This window comes from Ostrinia nubilalis, chromosome 11 (genome assembly GCF_963855985.1).
Source record: "Ostrinia nubilalis chromosome 11, ilOstNubi1.1, whole genome shotgun sequence".
NCBI lineage: Eukaryota > Metazoa > Arthropoda > Insecta > Lepidoptera > Crambidae > Ostrinia > Ostrinia nubilalis.
The window spans coordinates 10,731,784-10,750,977 of NC_087098.1; positions in this window are offsets into that span (position 1 = coordinate 10,731,784).

Genomic DNA, 19,194 nt, shown 5'->3' on the forward strand with positions numbered 1-19,194 from the left:
TTTTTCTGTGACAGACAAAATTCCAAACGCCGCGGGCGGAATGCTAGTGAAAAATAAAACCTTGAATGCTTATTTTCCATATTTAATGTTTGGTCCCACTTCTAAGACGAAGTAAACTTTACACAACGTCTAGTTGTAACATTCATATAACGTTAAGCACCAAGTACTACGTACTACTACGTAGATGTTATCCTTGGAAATCTACTCGGAATGATTAAAGCTAATATGAATAGACATTCACACTAAAGCACTCTACTAACACTAACGCAATTGCCCCAAGAAAAACAACTCCTATTTTTTCCACGTAAGCAAATACTATGCGAATCTCGGCGTTTCTCATATCGTATTCATTAGATTTCATTTGTCAGCTCCCCGTTTCTTTGATGAATAATTCACGGCAGAAGCAATTTGTTTACACTAGTCACCCGCAAACCATCTCGACTGGAGCTGTAACTCATGTATTATGGACGTGTGGTAAATGACCAGTGCAGTTTCTGGTGAGATTTCATGGCGTTATTGTTTTGTTTTATGATTCGGGCGGTGTGAGGAACGCGCGTCATTTGTTTATTTGTGCGTGACTGTAGGTTGATAAATAAATAATGCAGGTCAGTGACCCTTCGTGAAAGATCGGCAGTGTTTTTTTTTCTTCCGTAGCTTTGAACGAATCTATTTTATCTGAAAATAATATACTATTTTTAAACAGAATAATTTATTATTTGGAACTTTGTTATTATTAGTTAGGCATTAGCTTTACAAGAATAATATTTTAGGCAATGAAATTGCTTGTAATAAATATTTGTACTTCTTAGAACTAGGCTGAGTTACTCCAAATATTATTCTTTACTCAAACCCACCTAGGAAAAGTCTCAAGAGGCGTTGTTTTAGCTCTTAAGTAAAGGTTACAGACTAAAACAGACAAACAGACTATTCCCTTCATTTCCCAAGGCAATTTTCATCAAACAAGAACATAAATGGTGAACGTAGCGTGGGACGTCCACCTACAAGGTAGACCGATGACATTGTAAAGGTAGCAGGGAAGCGCTGGACGTAGGCCGCTACCAATCGATCAACGTGGAAAGCATTAGGGGAGGCCTATGTTCGGCAGTGGACGTCCTATGGCTGAAATGATGAAGAACATAAATACATTTAAATATTCGAATAAGGATTATAATAGTTTATGAAGAGCACACAGATCTACAAGTTAATTTATTATGACCTAGATTAATTAAATAATCTCAAAATGTGTAGGTATAAAAATCGATTTTAAGATACTGTAACGCTTAAAATTAATCAGATGATTTCCAGATTAGGTAATCGATTTGTAAAAGCCTGCATCGCCGTCCTGCTACCTTTATAAGGTCGTCTGTTAATCTAAAAAATAATGATAAAATGTATTTCCACAATATTGATCTTTACTCGATATGAAAACAATCGGTATTTTTGATTCAATGTTTTTTTAGAGACCCTTCAAATCCTCCCCTCATTTGGCTTGTCCACGGCTTACGGGGTCTAAACACCTCGTCTCACCTCAGATCGGAAACAAAGGTGAATTGAAGGATTCCTTCTTTGATTATAGAAAACTTTCCCGTAAACCCATGGATAACCTTGTTTGCTGCACAAAGGAATCCCGTCTGATGTTATTTCATTCTAAGGAATAAGATTCCCAAAAAAGTATTCTCCAACTTCACATGTTTCTTTTGATTTAATATTAAGATGCGGATCGTTTGTTTTGATATGTTGTTGTTTATTGTTATGTGTAGAGTTATAATAGGTAATAGCTCATATTATGTTGTCCTGAAATGGTGGTAGGGCAAGGTACGAGTATTTGGTATCTGTTCAGTTCATGCGCCCTGGAAATGCCCTAAGTGTAATGAATAAAAAAACTTTGACTAATTGGACTCGCGAATTTTATGTCGTAACCCGTCGAACCAAATTATACTGACCTTTGATAGAGAAATAATTTGAACATGGCAGAATGAAAGTAAGAGGAAGATAATTTTAATAACAATAAAAAACTTGAATGAATAAAATTGGGCAAAGTTTTTTAAGATAATTTTCGAAGTTAGTATTAAAGTATACATGGGGTTATGAGTCCACAATATTGTATTATATTTAAGTACTCATAGGTATGTACTCGTTTCTATAACATACCAAAAGCCAACGTGCAAATGTACCGATTTACACCGTAACAGAATTTGGGGGAATCTTCAAACAGAAGCATTGCAAGCGATCCTTTGGCTAGGAGAAGGCAAATTGAACTAAATAACATATCAAAGGACCGGGCCCGAGCCTATCCTACTTTATCCTGAGATTTGTACAGTGAACAGCACATCAGACTACGCATTTTTGTTCCAAAATAGTACCTATTCCAACTACAGAAGAACACACTCTTAGCCTAGATTTTCCGCCATCTGTACTAACTCAATGTTTTTGCGAAAATTCGCCGCTCGCTCTTTGATTTCTGAAGATTCTGCTTTGAGAGTATCGGAGTAAATTAATTTTGATGACGCCATTAAGTTTATAGGTTAAATACAAAATTGTATAAGGGCAAGGTTAAACTAGTTAATATTTTCAAAAGAAAATTAAAAGAAGAAGGATTAAAATTGATTTCTGCCAAACAATAGCTCAACATACAATCAAACTTTTATCAAGCTAATCGAGTAAATACGGTAGGTATAAATTAACGTTTCGTTTCTTTATTATTCTTATTTAAAGATAAAATCTCATATTTTTGGAGTATCTAATCAAGTTTCAAGCATGTTACATAAACAGACAGGCGATAGTGAATTCCAAATAGGTAAGTATTAAGTTGTATTTTTTAAATAAAAATATGTTTTCGTACTTGGTCAGAGTAGGTAAGTACCTACCCAGGGTTTCTCAATTTTTTTTGCCAAGGAACCCTAATTGATTATACTTTTCCTAGCGGAACCCCCGTACTACTCCGCCCGCACGCCCTGCCCCTCCCTTGTGCGTAAACAAGTCGGTGCGCGCGAACAACGGCAGTCACGAAACGTGGGACAATATTTTTTACGGAACCCTTGCGGCCTTTCCACGGATCCCCAGGGTTCCGCGGACCACCTTTCGGGAACCACTGCCCTAACCTACAGTTGATATAAAAAGAGTTAATTTCCATTTGCCATATTTTCGGCCATTCATACACGCCCTTACAAATTAAGGTTCCGGTATTTAATCTGTTTTGAGCCGGTCAATTATATAAATTCGAATTTGGAATGTCATAAAACTGAGCTCGCAATAATGAGCAGGCGGCGCGAGTGCATAAACTATGTCGCAGTTAATATTGGCGCGGAGTTATTGGACGTTTGGCTATTTGGCCATTTGGCCCGGCTAAGGGTAACGTCACACTAAAAGCCTGTGCAGGGTTTAACAACGACGTATATCGGCATTCGTCGTATCTCTCAGGTTATAAGGTGCCAAATTAATGGCTTCAGCACCACAGTGATCTAGTGATTAGACTCTCTTTTTACGAAGATTCTTGATTCTGGAAATTAAAGATTTCTCTAGTGATTTAATATTGTTTGGTTAATTTGAGCTAAGTCAAACGATATTATACGGATAACCTAGATAACCTAGATATGGAGATCGGTCAAGTTATACAAATCAGAATTGAGAATGTTACTAGGTATGCAAAATCACTTGAAACCTATGTTACAGTTAAGCTTTTACATTTACAAATACATTAGTTTTTATTTCATTCAAAAATACCCAGTAGTTATGATTTTATAGGCATTCAAAGTTCGCTTAAATATTGAGTCCCGCCGACGGTCACGTGACCCCGTGTGACGTACATTCACAGCGTCCGCTCACTAGAAAACGGATATAAACATACTTAAATATTTTTTTTTTGTAAATACAAACTTATTATACATATTAACACCCAGACCCATCACAGAAATTAAAATTGAACCAAACCCAAACTTGATGCGATTGTGTCGTTTTATTGCGAATTACCTTCCAGCTCCATCATTAGACCCCGATTACTATATGGAATTAAAATACTCATCAATACAAAACGAACGAGCCCAAACTCGATGCATTTAAGTCGTTTTATTATAGAGTTCCTATGGCCACCTTCCAGCTCCATCATCAGATCAGCTCCATGTCATCATAATATTGCATGGTCATCCAAATCACATGTGTTTGCGAAATTTCAGCTTAATCGGTTGCCTGGAAGTGGGTCTTAATTCAGCTTGCAAGATTCCACCCATACAAATATGAGCCAGTCGTTGTAATATGACGTCACGCGCATAAAATGGCGGGCCGGCCGCCGCCCGCACTTTTAAAATTCAATATCTTGGAAACTAATTGACGTATCGAAATAATTCTTTCACGTGTATTTTTTATTTTTAACAGAGAATACAGAAAGCTAAAAAACAAAATTAGTGAACATTCTTCATTGTGGTGTATGCTCAGAAATTATTGCGGCACGCTAAGCGCACTTAGTATGACGTAGATGATCTATTGTACTAGTAAGTGTAACAGTGACAGCAGTACAATGATAATCTGTTTTATTACGTGATTTACGCTTATTTGTCAGATTGTGTAGGTAAGATACACTTAGGCTGAGTTGCACCACCTAACTTTGACCGTAACTTTGACGATGAACAGTGTTTTTGTATGGAGTTTGACAGATTTTTGACGTTTGTTAAAATTAAAGTATGATGGTGCTACCCAGCCTTAGTAGTTTAGTAGAAAGTCAGATACGTCGGGTGGATTTTCCTGAGTTGCTCAGTTGCACCATCTTACTTTATCTTTAACAAACGTCAGAAATCTGTCAAACTCAGTACAAAAAGCACATAAAACAAGGTGGTGCAACTCAGCCTTAGTGTCCAAGCGGTCAGATAAGAATATTGCAATCTTAAATAACTGTTTTATGTTAACAGTTAAGATAGACTAATGACCGTTTTCACCATCAGTCCCTAATATGTATTTAAGTGACCCCTATGGTAACGAATAACATCAATTTTGTTTTCATAGGGGTCACTTAAAAATTAGGGATTGATGGTGAAAACGGGCATAAGACTAGTTTATTGGCTTAATAAGAAAATATCCAAGTGTCATCAGAATATTTATCCGATACTGTTGGTCTTTCACCAGGTTATGATGCTCATAGTGTGGTGTGTACCTAAATAAACACTGGCCATTACATCCGTCTCGATGCAAATTTAATTTAACACCCAATAGGGTGCTAAGTCTCCTATTGGCGCGATGAACGACTTCCTACACAGTCCAAGTTTCATGGTTTGATTAATTTGATTCAATCATATAACTTTGACGCGTTACAGTATTTCAGCGAAATGAATTGTGTTAGTTAGTTAGATTTTAAAATAATCACTGAGTCTTTTGAATTGGCTTAGTTAAAAATTACTATTTAATGTTAAACGTCTTCTGCTATAAGGTTTTTATTTGGTAAACTTAAATTGATGTAAAATGGTAAGTAAGTCATCAAGAAAGATCACAGTAAAACATACTCCAGAACATTAAAAGCTTACTATAAGTGTACTTATTTAGATTGCATAGATTTAAATAATAGATGCTAATTACTTTATTCTCTACCAAACGTACAAAAATACCTGGGTTAAAAAAATATAATTACGATTGTCACTTGTATATTTTTATTTAATTAAACACTGTATTTTGAACTGCTATGAAAATGTCGCAACGCCTAATGTGTCTTCATAAAACTAGAGAGTAACCTATGATTGTGTTAATATCCCGGGAAGCAAGACTTATAGGTCGTTTGCCGTTTCCAGGAAATAAATGGGATAGCCGACGCCGAGCGCGATCCTCATATCGCAGACATTATGCTCTTTATTATTAGTGCGAAATTAACTTTATGTTGTAAGTTTATGAATTTAAAATAAACGTTTTAATGTCTTATATGTAGCTACAAAATACCTCGTATTTCTAGCCTATATTGTTCTTTCTTTATAAGTGCCCTGAAAAAGGTACCCTAAGGCCCGGTTTGTATACCGGGCCTTAGGAAAGGAAAAATGTTTTGAACAACCAATCAGATTATTCAAAACATTTTTCGCTCCGCTCTACCTTGGTGGAAAACGAGCCTAAGCCCAATAAATGATTAGAATTTAAACAGGTGGTGATTTTAAAGATTGGCAAAAAGCATAAAGATAGGGACCCAAATATTTATGTTGGAACAACAACAGGCATCAAAATGAATGATGACGTCATTGTCAGTCTGCGATGAAACTCAATATATTGGGGTTGATAAGATGACGCGAGCATTATAATTTCAATATGAGGAGTGAAACTTCCTTGGCAAAATAATACTTAAAATGACGTACTAATTGAAAACCTACAAAGTTTTCCTAAAATATAACTTTACTTTTCAATGAAACTCAACACAGTAGCGTTTCAAATGTTATGTTAAAACTTCAGTCAAGTTATCCGGTTGACCGGCTAACTCGATCTGTATAATATTGAGTAAGTTTTAATTAAAAAGCCCTCGTCGCCGGAGTTGGTAATTAGCGAGATTGGGCAAAGCGCGGATCCGGACCGGTCGAAGCCGGTTAAATCTGCCGGTTGTCGTGCGTGGGAACTATTGAATTTGTGCGATTGTGGAATCCCGCTGCGACATTTTTTTAACTTAGTTCAAAAGTTTTAATGTCAGTATGTATCTATATATTTTTAGAGTAAAACTGTACAGGGTTAGAATAGTTCGATCATTTTGAGTTTTTTTTTTGATACATATTAATAATATTCTCGTTTGAATAAGTTCAATACAGAAGCTTATGTCGAATGTCCATGTTACGCCCTACCCAGTTTCAGTTGGGAGCTCAATTCTCGAGATTGTCGACAAGTATGTCTACCTCGGACAAACGATCCAGCTAGGTAGGTCCAATTTCGAGAAGGAGGTCAATCGTCGAATCCAACTCGGCTGGGCAGCGTTCGGGAAACTACGCCACATCTTTTCGTCCAAAATACCTCAATGCCTGAAGACTAGAGTGTATAACCAATGTGTGTTACCAGTGATAACTTATGGCTCGGAAACGTGGCCTCTCACTATAGGCCTTATACAGAAGCTCAAAGTTGCACAGAGTGCTATGGAGAGGGCTATGCTTAGTGTTTCTTTGCGAGATCGAATCAGAAATGAGGAGATCCGTAAACGAACCAAAGTCGCTGACATAGCCCGACGGATTAGCAAGCTGAAGTGGCAATGGGCAGGGCACATAGTACGCAGAACTGACGGCCGATGGGGCAGAAAGGTTCTGGAATGGAGGCCGCGTACCGGAAAACGCAGCGTGGGACGTCCACCTACAAGGTGGACCGACGACATCGTAAAGGTAGCAGGGAAGCGCTGGACGCAGACCGCTGCCAATCGATCAACATGGAAAGCATTGGGGGAGGCCTATGTTCAGCAATGGACGTCCTATGGCTGAAATGATGATGATGATGATGAAGTTCAATACAAAAATAACTAAATTCACTTTCATTAATCCTTCAAGCTCCGCGAATCTAGACACAATAGATAATTAATTGTTATGACATTAATTAATGCCGTCTGGGACTCAATCGGTTAAAGGACGTCTACTGCTGTACATAGGCTTTCCCCAAAGATTACTATTTTTTTTACCTAAGGAAGCTCTTGGCCTGCATCTCACCTGATATAAAGTGACGATCAGGCCCAAGGTGGAAGTGAGCTTCACCCGGAATCCTCAACCACGAGAAACTGGCTATCTTACCTCTAACTGCCGGAACAGCTATGGCCGCATGAAAACGGTCACTCTACGTCCGTCCAAACGTCTTCATACAGTCTGCAAACAAATTATGTAGGTATGTACCCATTATTATTATTACCCATATCATTCATTAAACATGATCCACTGCATTATTAAACACATCTCATTCTGCGTCTCGTCACCCTCCTCAAAACCCACTTATATGGCGTCATAATTACCACAAGTTACACAGTAAATATTCAACGAAATTGCGACAAGAAGTCGGGCTTGCTTGTTAATACGAGTACAATATTAATTAATTAAGCTCGTGCACGTAACTGGAGTGAGGGTAGCTAGTTAGGTGGTCGCACCTACGCCGACAGTGTTTTGTTACATTTTCTTGCTGAAACTGACCTGACAATGTTGATAGGAAGTTAGTAACGGCAAGTTTTTTTTTTGTTAATTTAGGAAAATAATTTCCAGCATCAATGATAAGAGATTAACAGAAAAAGTCTGTACCTACAGTTAAAAAGAAGCTACCAGCATTTAAGCAGTGTAAAAAGTTGGTAAAAAAAAATGAAGGGACCAGTTGCAGAAGTCCAAAAACTGAACATAATTTTCATTGCTCTTAATAAAACTTGATATTATCTCTTGTAAGTGATATGGCAAAAATATGTTACCTAATCTAAATTATATGATAAGAAGTTTTTAAACAAGCTGCACGCGATTAAAAAAAAACTATAGACCGAAAAGTGCACTAAGCCGCAAAAAATTACATTTTATTTAGAGACTTATCAATTTTGTCCTTAAACTTAAAATTTAGGTAATATTGATCTTAGAGTCTAAACTGCCACTAATTCGAACAATAACTTAACTAATTAGTACCTTAAGCCAAGCACTAAATACCTCAACCACCTCCACGGGTCTACGCAACAGCACCCGGAGCATTTATTACCGGCGGCTAATAAGCTCGGCACTAATGACTCGCGTTCAGTCGGTTCAGCGCTGACATTCTTCAGCGATGGGTACAAGATGAAGTAAGATCTTCAGATTTGCTTGAGCGTACTTCATTTATTAATTGCCCAAAAAGGAGTATTTTTAACCGACTTCAAAAAAGGAGGAGGTTCTATGTTCGGCTGTATGTGTTTTTTTTTCTAATTATCGAGCGAAAATGTTTTTGATTAGAAAAAGAAAACAATTTCACGTACACTATAACAAAAATACTCTGAGCATTTAGTACCGACTTGAGCGTACCTAAGTTTTTTATTATCAATAGCATCCCAAGTAGCATTTTACTCCATTTAAGAGTTCACATTTAGTTCCAATGTGTACTTAAAGCATTAGTACAGTTCACTTGTGATGTATAAGCTGTATTATTGCAATTAATTACACCTATACCTGTCTAAGGGACTTATAGGAGTGTAGACTAGTGTAGAATTATACTTTTATACGATTGTTGGTGTAATAATACTCTAACAACTATCCTTTAGTCAGCTGTCTGACTAAGAGCATTATAGGAGGGTAGAGATACGGCAACCGCTGTTTAACGGCCTACTTGTACGATGTTATAGAGCTAGCATTTTAATAGAACACACGTGGTCATTTATAAAGCCAAAGGCTGTTATGTTTACTTGTTTTAGACTGTTATACAGCTAGTAGCTGTAGTAGGACTTGTTTGTGATAATTAAAATAACCTTTTTTTACTATCTGTACAAAAGTGTTTCAATGGTTCGCATGTGCACTGTAGGCTTTTAAAAGGACTATATGTGTTGTCCATTAACATCAATAGCAGTTTATTTGTCCACAAGTACTACTCTTATTTGCTTTAAGCTGAACATTAATGTGAATGTGATATTCTATTACACATTTCCCCAAGCCTGTTTTTAGTTGTTCATGGTGGTTCTGTACATGATGCAGAGGAAAATATTATGCCTGAACCTGAAATTTCCCTTCAAAATATACAGATATCAGAGTGTGATGATTGCAGTTCTAGGTGATAGTGAATACCATTTTGATTTGGACAATTATTTAACCTTTCGCAAAAAAATAAGAACATGGGCTATTGAAAATCGTATTCCTCATTCCTCTGTGAATAAATTGTCAGGCATAATAAACGAATTTAAACCGGGAACACTACCGTCTGATGCTTTAGGTATTCATACTTGACTATTAGTACCTGGGCTAGGCGATTTAACGGACATTAATAATTTTTATTGCGGATCTCTAAAATTTCAGTATTTGAAAGAATTAAAGATACACAATTGACCTGAACTAGGTACATCTTAAAGCTGTACATAAGTTCACATTAGAATAAATTTATAGACATTAGCGCTGTAGTGGTACAAATGTGGAACTTCATATAGATAACAGCATTCTAACAGAACACATGTGAACCTAATATACGCTCACCGCATTAAATTGGAGTTATAACAGTTCACATAGCCGTATTTCATTTCCACCATTTTGTTCTACATAACCTAAAATATTTACCAAATAAATCTCCAAAATTAATGCAGATTTATCACAAAATTCGCAGATAGAACGATTGAGTTTTGGTTTCATGTTATAATTAATTACCGTAATATAATTATAATGCCAATACAATATCAAAAACTGAAAATTGTAGATTTCCTCTCGGCCAGTTTTAAATATTTTAAAATGAATATCGCGTTTTCGTAAATATTTTAGCTGTAAATATGTATACATTTCACGATAAAGTTGCATTCCCAATGGCATTAACATTATTAAGTATTTAAACCCGTGTTATTATTTGCATAAATGATTATCCGCCCGAGTTGTTTCCTCTTGGCACTCACGTACAAATACCAAACTAATATTAAAATGTGTAAATAATTTAGGACACACGTGAACTTTGGGTAGCATTGGAGTACTTTTGTCGGACTTTATAATTTTGAAAGCTGTGCATTTAGCCACTTGTTACTCTTTATTACACTCACGTACGTTGTATGGTTCACACTGCGTCCCATATAGTGATGTAAGTCAGCCTTAAGTCCGATGTTACTACTTAAACTGCTATTATAACGCTATTATACTGCTAATGTACAGCCATAGTGAACTTAAGGCTGTCTAATTTGTGCCCAAACTGGTTCTATAAAAGCATTATAGCAAGCTATACAGCTCGTATACAGCTGACATACACAGCTTGTGGAGTACATGTGAACGACTAGACATACTATATAGAACCCCGAATGCTACTTGGGATACAATTATTAATTTACTTTTAGGTTAGGTTCTTCACTAAGTACTTAAAATAATAATTGCAAATTAATAAAAAATAAATTGTTTCAATTTAAAATAATAAAGTCTTGATTCGCAGAAATAATAAGTTGTAAAAAAGAAAAAAATAATGTTAATTACTGAATTATTCGTACACTACACGATATTTTTTCAGGAAACGGTATTCTCAATAACTTAATAAATCGAGAAAATATTTCTTCTTTTGAGAGTAATATAGACACAAAAATATGTTTAACTGATTCAGATAATTATATTTTCCCTATAACGTTTAATACTTAGGTACTGCAGAATAAAATTACAGCTTCCATATAATTTTGTTGCGTTAAATGAAGCAATCCGAACCATTCAAATATCAGTGAACATTACGAATCTAAATTATGTATAATTGTATCTTTAGTTACCAGTCATCCGTTACATTCGTACGAAGAAAGTAATCTGCGACTCGTAAACAATGATTACTTGTTTTAATGGTAGTTAAGCCATTACCACAGCAAATATACGATCAGTAGGGCTAGTTTTTGTTGACTAGCGTTACAACCCTGTCGAGTTAACTGCGCAACTGGCAGCTGTGACGTCAGATCAATGCTCTGGTACGAGCTGAACGCGGGAAGGTATGCGGGTAAGTGGAAGTGGTGGAAGGGAGAGTCTCAACTCAGCAAGGTGGTCTCGATCGAGTTGTAAGTATAGCATTTTAACTAATTTTCAACAACAGAAAACTGAGACATTGAAGGCATAGTGCTGAATATGGATTATGATTTTAAAGTCAAAAGTAAGCCTACACAAAATAAAAAGAATATTTTATTACTAGCGGCCGACCGCGACTTCGTACGCGTGGATCCCGTTGATAAGATCACTATATCAGTCAGTCAGTTGATATTTGAGTGACCTTTGAGATATTGTATATTTAGATTAAAACAGATGAAATCGTGATTTTGAGCCCAATTAGGTTATTGTTGTGTGTAAAAACAAGAATGTTAAAAAAAGTCATTTGCAACCAAAGAATTTAAATCAAAAACTTCAAACTAATCATTCAAAGAAGATATTATTGAGTGGGAATGCACAATTCCATATTTTCGTTACACTCGCGAACATTCGCAAGCGGTCTTACTGTCTCTAACTACTGTATGATACTAGTTAAGTCATTATACCAAATAACTACACAGGTCAGTCCGTTCAACGCTCGTTATAGGCATCAGTAGGCTTGAAACAAAAAGAAAATGTTTTTCTTTTAAAGGTCTTTGGCTAATTAAAGAGTATGTCTTCTATAGAATGTTTTTCTTCTGAGCTTGTTAAAATAATTTCGTTTATATTTGATATTGAATAGGTTGATTAAATCAGAAACTTGTATTAAAATAGAAAATGAAATTATGAATACTCCTAAAATGAAATTAATGCTAATTAAGAAATTATGATGTGGTGATTTGTCTTTCTGACTCAATGTCACCGTAGCTGCGTAGTACCTATCAAATGTCTAGAAATGTTAATATAGAATTTACTAAGACCTATTTATTTACAATAAAATACTGTAAGGTTGAGTTGCACCATCTTACTTTAACTTTGACAAACGTCAAAAATATGTCATACTCCATACAAAAAAGCACTGGCTATTGCTATTGTTACGGTTAAAATAAGGTAGTGCAACTCAGCCTAATGCCCGTTTTCACCATCAATCCCTAATTTTTAAGTGACCCCTATATAAACAAAAATCCTTTATTTGTCACTTAAAAATTAGGGATTGATGGTGAAAACGGGCATAAGTGATCAATCTTGAATAGTGAAATCTATTCATTCTGAAGTAAAAAATAAATTTTATTTCCATGGTAAAAGATACCACCTCCTAACTTAGTAGCATGGAAGTTGCGGTCTCCATCGGTACAACTCCAGCGCTGCCTCGGTAGATAACATAATGCCAAAGAGAGCCAACAGCCCGGAAAACCATAAACCCCTAAGGTATGTTGATGAAGACATTCTTAACTAATTTAATCTTGGCGTAATCCTGCTTAACTTCGTCCATGAATTATACGAGTGCTTAGTCATTGTTTGCAGATTCAATGCGAATTAATTTCGGCATTTCTAAGCAAATTTTATCGCCGCTTTAATGGATGCTTTGTGTTTTGAAAAAAAAAACTTGTTTCTTTCAAAAAATGTTTAGACAATGACACATCAAGCTAATGTAGCATCTGATGAAGTTGTAATAAGTTAAGTATATGTATTTTTCAACTAATAATAAGCGTAGAAAGAAAACAGACTGTCGTATAGTCTATATTCCAAACCCGACAACCCGCCAATATGAGTCGTCGACATGTCAAAAATCATAAAAATCATTGACATTATTCTTTTGAAATAAAGCCGCCAACATCTACCCGCCGACAGCCCGGCAGCTTGGTGTGTAGAGTCATTTAGAGACCCTATACAGTGTGTCTTCATAACGTGCCACATATGAAAATGGGTCTAGTTTCACCCAAAAACGGGAAAAAAATATATTTATTTGGAAAAAAAATCCTATGATTTAATATGGGTTTGCCTACAAGTTTGCTCGTATACAGTGGCGAGATGCTACTAGCACTCTCTAAATATGTACTTTAATTTGTCTGCATATTTAAAATACTATCACCTTGCAAAAACCGTGCTCCGGTAATTTCGGCTGGAGATAAAAAAAAAGTTTCACCCATTTTTATATGAGCACTTTTTTGAAGACTCACACTGTATAACTTCTATTTATGAAATTCTCAAGTTTAGACCCTGACTGTAATGATCTAGGTGCATAACTGCACCTTTAAATTTTGGTCTGTTTTGGTAAATGATGACAAGACGTTAATGAAAAGATTTTTTTACCAAATTTAGTCGTTCATTAATATAAACTTCAATATACGACCGCAATTTAGTTCATGGAGCTCTCGACGTTTTGAAAAATACCGTAATTGTATAAAACATTAATATTACAATGTATTTTTTACACGGAATCATAAGAATGTTTACATCGGAATATTAAGAGAGCAGCAATAAAGACATTCGCCCGGGGCTAAGGCAGCGTGCCCAGTTTATAATGTTAAAATAAGGGCGGTTATACGTTGGAGATGGTTGGCGGAAGCGCTATTAATTTATACTTTGTTATTATAATCATATTTACCTACATGGGATGCAATTATATCGGATAGACTAACTGCTAACGGCTAAATACATTATTTATATCAAAATTAAAATTGCATAATGCATTAAAGTCCCTAAATGGGATTTTTCGTATTATCTTCTTCTTTTCGTGTCGAAAACAAACCTGTCAAAACACAGTGTCAGCCCAAAACTCCGCTACAAGAGTGGCGTTGTCAACAGCACTTCGCATTATTAAAGGCCGTCATTCTCATAAATAAAACACTGAATACTTACTTACGACATTACTCACGTCAATGTCACCCAGACAGCAAGTTATTGACTATATCGATACCGATATTTTAACGAATAGATTTTTCGCAATTAAAAGTTACCTATTCGCTCTTTGGCAACTTACAATATCTGAGTATCAAGGTTTAATTTTGTATGATTCATAGTCTAAGACAGACCATGAATAAAGTTATAACTCTAGTGTCGTCAAGCGTCTACAAGATATTAATGCATTTTCTCTTCCCGCTAAACCTCAATCAATGTAAACGCACCTCACATCGTCCATACAAGTCGCGCCCAATGAAAACCCTCACCTTTCGTAACATTTGCTTCAATATCTTTATTAGTCCCGCACCGAAGATTCATTTATTTAATGTTAATTGATACTGAAGACGCTTACGAGCCTCATGACGTTTAATTAAATCATTATACTTCGCTTAAAACCAAATAACGATTACGAAATCGACCGCGGCTTATTTATTGGAGTAAATGATTGTTTAGGCCGTAAACTTTAACAAGTTGCAAGTTTATTTATGTTTTTATTGTCGTTAATTGTTTATTGAAATAGGTAGACTAATTTGATGAAGTTTTTTGTATAATAAATGCGATAAGTACTCGGGTTTATTTATTATACGGTTTATTACCACCGACCGAAAGCTTGTTGTAAGGTTGCCTATTTAATATAATTTATGATATTATCTTTGACTGGTAAATCAAATAGGAATTTTCAAATGAAATAAGTAAAATAATCAAATTATGTAATTAAGTTTTCATAATATTGTAACACATCATTCGTGTATTTAAATTATTCCTTTGATAAGTTACTTAACTAGGTTACTTTTTGAAGCCATCATAAATATAAATTACATATTAGATACTTAATTATTGCTGCTTAGTGTATTATTATTAGCAATAAATCTCTCTAAAGTTATGATATTTTAAACCGTAGTTTCTTTTCTGTGTGACTACGTACAGTCAGCCAAAAATTTCGCAACTCGTCTTTGATGCAATTGGAATAAGGTTGATTTGTGAACTTTTTTGCTACTGCAGGTGGCTCTGAATGTAGGTAGGTACATGATGTGGTAAAGGGACATAAAAGAAAAATGTATACCTAACATTCAAACTACACTATGCCTACAAGAGAACCGAAACCTTCTAACACCTCGGAACACATAAACTAGATAGGCCCACTGTCTAAATAAACCCGTCCATTTACAACCGAATATTGTCTTGTTTATTGCTGGACGAGCCCACCCCTCAGGCGGGGTTCCAATAATGGAATACTTCAGAGTTATTTGCAGATACATGGATATGCCGCAGGCAAGTATTAACATTGTACCGAAATCGAGAAGACGCGAATAAAGAAACGTATTAGACTGTTGCTTTAGTAAAGATGTTCTGGCAACTCTTAGCTGCCCTGAGGGAGTTTCACGCGTGCTTTGTGCCGTCTTAGTCACATAAAAGAAGGATTGGAGCGACTGTTGCGATTTTTTTAAAGGTTTTGGCTATTGAAATATTTTTTAGATTTTTTGCGTGTTTACACTCTTCAAACAAAGTAGCTTTATAATGGTATGTTCTTATTGTATTTTATTAAAATCACTGCCGTCTGGGAATAATAATTGTTTTTTTTTATGTGCCAGGAAGAAAACGAGCAGACGGATCACGGTAAGTGTTGAAGTAAACTGAGGTGGAATTGTGTAAAGAAATCGTAATCATTTGACAGTTCATAACGTAAGATTATTCTGTCAAACGCTTTGTTTTACTGACTTTATCGTACGTTATGAACTGTCAAATGATTACGATTGCTTTACACAATTCCACCTATGATTTTAATATTGCATCAAACATTACGAGTAATATTTAATTAATCTTAAAACCTATGATCGCTCATCTAAACTATAAATAAACATGACCTATAAATAGGAACCCGTTTAAATTTGCATGGAAATGTTTTGGCTCATTATCCAAAGTTCGGAGTTGGTACATAGGCCCTTTAAAGTTGTACTAATAAGCATGTGTATTGAAACAAGCCCCGAGCGGAATAATAGACAACTTCAGCGGCGGATACAACCACTGTTATATAGCTTCTGTACTGCTGGATAACTTGGACAGACATGCGACCTACAACAAGAATCTAAGCCTTAAAAAAATGTGCAAGAAACTCTACCTGCTTCATTTTTTCTTCGTCTTTAAACGCTTTGCACCTTACCCTGAAAATTGCGCCTTCTTTCATTAATTTCAGTCAATTGAGGTCTACTGCTCGGCAAAAGCAAAGACTAGTCTTGCGCTGTCCGCATCCAAATCGTCGGTCCACTTAGTGGAAGACGAGCCCACACCACGTCACTGTCTTTACTAGATGTTTTTTCTAGATTTGCTACACCTCAGGTGTGGTTGCAGTCAAATACCTGCCTTTTGTTGCACAAAAAGACCCAATTATATAGCGGCATTCTTTTAGTCTTATTTAACCTTTAGCTACTGAGGTGGATTTAATTTCACGTAAACACTGACGTGGGGGCCTGAGAGGCCCGTACATATGTGTGCTTATATTTAAAAATATATAATCTTTTTAGGGTTCTATGTTTAATAATTATTAATAGTGGTTATATTTAAATACAATAAAACGATTTTTATGTAAATTATTTGTTAATAAGTACGTATTATTTCAATATTTAGAAAACATGTAGCATTTTTGGCAAAAATCTCATGAAATCATGATTCACAATGTTATCATGAAAAATATTCATAAATATAACAAATCAACTTAGAATCTTAATTTTCAATAGTCTTTTTAGCTAATGATAAATCAGTAATCCTAATATGAAATAAGGGGAAAAAAAATACAAACATCAAATAGTGCGAATTAAACACAGTCTGGATAAACTTGCTTTGCTCAGTGAAGGAAGCCATACATGTTTTTAAAATGTAGATTTCATATGAATCTTCAAAATACATGTATGGCACTTGGTTTCATCGTTTAAATCTTGATAGACAGGTACAGGCTTATCATTTCCTAGCATACGTGCCAAAAACTACTTTTCTTCTATTTTTCGTTAAATGCTGGTTATTTTTACTTCCGAGATACCGCTTTCTATCGGAGGACGTACTGTGGGCTCCATATTATAGATTTTTTTCAAATTATTTCAAGAAAAGACGACAACTAAATGAAAACTATAGACAAAAAAAGTTACGCCAATACTGAGGTGGGGGCCTGAGAGGCCCACAAGAAACTTTAAAATTAATTTACCTACTGAAATTGCGCGTGCAATCACGTGCACCGTTGTTGACAGCCTCGGCGCAATGAAACTCGAAGGTACTAAAAGATTCGGGTGTGTCGTGCACGTGGGAGAGGAGAAATTCAACAATTTGACTTTTTCAAGGCCTGAGAGGCCCCCACGTCAGTAGTTAAAGGTTAACAAGAAAATAGTAGCTGTTACTGTGAAGTTTGAGGCTACAATTATAGGTAACTGGTACACCCTAGTTATTGCAACTTTGTAATAAAAGCTTGTTATATGCCTTTGAGGCTGAGTGCTTTGATTGTTTTTGCAGTAACAATAGCACTCTTTTATTACCAATCACAATAGTTGACGGTTTGCTCCTTAGGCTATAATGGGGTTTGTCTTAAGCCGCATCTTTGTGGCGTCCTTATCCATGACCCAATGGTAACAGACATTGTAGCGCTGCATAGAGGCAGTTAATGTAACTTTGTAATAAGGGTTACCATACAGGGCTGCGGTTCGGCTGGCTTTGTTGTGCCACAGTCGTTGCATAATTTCGTTATGCCTTCTCTACTGAGAAATCTCATTTTGGATTTGAGTTCTTGTACGGTAATTATGTTTGTGATAACCGCGAAAGCCTGGAGCGGTCATAAGAACAGCTGTTATAACTTCTATTCCAATTTTGTGGCACATTTCTTCGTATGTGAACACGAGGCAGGAGTTCCCTGTTATTTTATAATTTACATCAACCATTTATTTTTCTTAGACTGTAACTTAATTGATTTCATAGATCATGATAACTTATTTGGTGTTTTAGTAGCTAATCATACACCTGGTATTCCATAATATTAGTCAACTTGCAAAATTTTATAGAAAATTGTACCAATGTAACTTACCTAAAAAGCCTAGTGACTAACTTCATACGCCTGGTATAACATCCCAACTATATCCCAATCCCAACTAATATTATAAATGCGAAAGTAACTCTGTCTGTCTGTCTGTCTGTCTGTTACGCTTTCCCGCTTAAACCTCGCAACCGATTTTGATGAAATTTGGCATAGAGATAGTTTGAGTCCCGGGAAAGAACATAGGATAGTTTTTATCCCGGTTTTTGAAACAGGGACGCGCGCGATAAAGTTTTTCTGTGACAGACAAAATTCCACGCGGGCGAAGCCGCGGGCGGAAAGCTAGTTATAAATAAATATTCAACAATTGGATTTGTGAGAAGACATAATGTCTAAGAACGTTCGACATTTATGGACTGCCAAAGAACAAGCTTACCATAAAAATGTTGCGCCGCAGCACGTGCATGAAATCGTTGGCATATGCTCCCAAAAAAATATCTCAAGGGCCATCGGCTTATCTAGCGTTTTCAGCTTAAGCACTTAAGGTCATAATTCACGGTCGTTAACACTTTTAGCGCTATATTGGCACGTTTCAAGTGTTTGTTCCGAAAATACGCCTCATCTGTTTTCGGAATTAATTTGTCCGATGCTTTTCGAGGAAGCAAATCTTGGGGCATTTTATAAAAACAGGGCACAGGAAATTAACGTTTAATTAAATTTTAATGGATGATAATAAAAAAATATAACACGTTTGCTTCAATTTTAATCAAATCTACGTGAAAACGTAATCAAATTTCTTTGTAA